General features: G+C 29.9%; 1 pseudogene; it reads right to left on the bottom strand.

The window, feature by feature from the left end:
- Positions 1–245: 245 nt before the first annotated feature.
- On the bottom strand, positions 246–397 carry LOC143606632 (U1 spliceosomal RNA; annotated as a pseudogene).
- Positions 398–2,916: the final 2,519 nt, after the last annotated feature.

Genomic DNA, 2,916 nt, shown 5'->3' with positions numbered 1-2,916 from the left:
GCAGGTTCAGTTTGATGCTGATGAGTGGCTATGTGTTAGTGAATCTAATTGGTTTGGTTCTAACTGAGACAATGTTTTCGCAGACTATTGACCAAAATGATTAACTATTTTAGTTACTAGTGTTGCTGGAAGTCCATACTCCATAAAAATCATGTGACAATTATTATGCATGAAGTCTACTGGCTACCAAGATGTTGTATGGCTTCTGATTTTTTTTACATTACATATTTAGACTTAAATATTGTTCAGGGGCTGTGCGAACGCAGGGCCCCCACTGCCTCCAAATTATGACGTAGGCTCGGCCACTTAGGCAGACACCCCTCCGAAGTGCAATGAAGGTCATCAGCGTAGGCCATGGATCTTCTTGATCATCCATTGTTCCCGTCCATGTAAGTGAGTAACAACATGGCCTAGTCAGTTCTTATGCAAACAACCCCCCCCCCCCCCCAAAAAAAAAAATAATAAATAAATAAATGAACACACTACCCATGTGTGATAACCTCTAAATTGGTTAATCACTTTCCTTATTTTGTTTTCCTTTTTTTTTTTTTAATTTTAGAGTTATGCGTTATTTGATTTTAAAGATGATAACCATATATGATTTGTGGTTTACTCATCATCACCATACTCAGTAAATCTCACCAATACCAAAGCTATGGTAAGAATAATCAACTCACAAAGATTGAAACGAAACATAAGTGACATTGTTAATAAACATAAATAACATGCTACAAGTACTGAAAAACTGAATTGTGTTTTAGTGTTCCATGCAAAGTAATTTTTCACCCACTATGGCCCAAAGCATTGTTTTAAGTAGAATTGGTTTTATTATCCAAAAGAGGTTGCAACACCACTTGTTATCGTTTTATTTGCTACTTTATTGTAGTTGTTTTAAATTGTTAACCGAAAGAGTTTATTTTATATGAAAAAAAAGTGTTACTTGTGAGATTTAGTAGTCACTTCTACCATATTTTAAACATTTATAATCTTTGACAAAGTACACATATTTTATATTTTGATATGTTAATTTGCTTAATCAAATAGGGAAGATGAGTATCATGTTCTTGGACTTCAAAACATAAGTAGGACAAATTAATAGAGGGGAGATCCTAAACTTACGGTTCTTCTCTCAACAACACAAACAAGAAGATTCATTCATTTACATGTCCACTTTTTTTTATTCAATTAAGAGTTAAGTGAGTGTTAATCAAAATGATCAGAAAGAGGATACGTGTGTTTAAACCTCCCATTAATCAAGATTTTGTTGTTTGAAACACTGTTTCGAGATATATTTTACATTAATCAACTCGTATCCTCTTTGCGATCAAAAGTCCTAAAATATCAATTTGAAATTAAGATAAAACTTACGAAGTTAAGTTTAACAGAGTTAAGTTTTTGTAACAAATGCCCAATGATAAGTGTAAAAGAGAAATATTCTCAGTGAGAGAAATATAAGTTATTAAAATAAATGAATTCTTTGTTATAAACAAGAGAGAACATAAATGAGAAAGACATTTCATTCATGTCACTTCAACAATACACTACACACATATATATGCACCAGTACTGGTTGTAACTGATGTTGAATCATACGTAGAAGAGTGATGACACATTAGGCATGTTCATTATGATTGTAGTGAACACATTATGCATGTTCTCTCGATGATCGTTTAAATCATCACTGTAAGTTGTGATTGTAGTGAACATTTAGAGTGACAATTTTGATATATATATATATATATATATATATATATATATATATATATTCTCAGACTTTCGTCAAGGGATATTTTGGCCATGTCCAAGTTTTATTTAATTATTCAAAATTCTCTCTTTATTAGTTCAATATTTCTTCTAGTTGATCTTTAGATCAAAATTGCAAAATGCGATTATACGAACTATTATGAACAAAATATCAATGGGTTATATATATACTGAGTCGAATGTATCATATACGACCAGATTTCTTGAGATTTATAGTAAAACATCTCAAAGTATTTGTTTTTAATGCTTTATATATGCATTTTAACCCTTTAGGGATTTCTATGTGAACGTCATTCAAGTGTCTCGATATTCATTAGTTTTATATGAAGTCTTTTCTAGAATGTGAGACTGATTATATATCAATGGGTTATCGTATCCATTACTAGAAATCAAATATAAGTTTCCATATATTTCACTAATGATTTAAGAAAGGCGCTAAAAGTTGTGACTTATTCGCATCTCATTTTTTCTATTATTTTTTTTATTTTAGAGGCACCATTTTATAACCATATGGTTTGACGTCTATAGTGTTCGGACTACAGGTCCGAAAATGTTTTCTTGTCGATTGAATTAGTTAAGCCTTTAAGGCATATTGCCATTTTGGCTAATCATATATTTTACACCCTTTTATGCACGTAATCTTTTCATATATACATTTGTTGTTATAGCATGTGCACATATTTTATCAACACGTGTTTTGTTTGGGTTCCATGTTATACTATTTTGTACATTACTTATAGGCATCTAGTTTTGATTTAATACCAATGTTTCTTTGAAACTATAATATTACACTCTTATTAGAGAGCTACATCTTTTGGGGTCTTATCATTATATTTTAAAAATGAATTAGTTTTTAAAATAATAGTTAATTAACAATATCTTTGATTGAAAAAAATAAATTAATAATAAAAAACTAAAAAAGGATGATCTCAACTATAAGTTAACTAGTAATAAATACCAATTAAATGCTATTAATTACTATGCCATTTATTAAACTCCCGGTCAATTAATTTCTTTTAACTACAAATTTGTCATTTTTACTTTGAAGCATTAATTATACTTAATCAGTGGCTAAGATACATTTCTCATACTAATATATATATATATAGAGAGAGAGAGAGGGTCAAGTTATTTAACAAAGGGGAAAAAATA

This window comes from Bidens hawaiensis, unplaced genomic scaffold (assembly GCF_021521415.1).
Source record: "Bidens hawaiensis isolate Kalapana, Puna unplaced genomic scaffold, B.hawaiensis_p1.1 tig00076282_1, whole genome shotgun sequence".
NCBI lineage: Eukaryota > Viridiplantae > Streptophyta > Magnoliopsida > Asterales > Asteraceae > Bidens > Bidens hawaiensis.
Note: the sequence above shows the minus strand (reverse complement) of the source record. Positions and strands in the feature narration are given on the sequence as shown.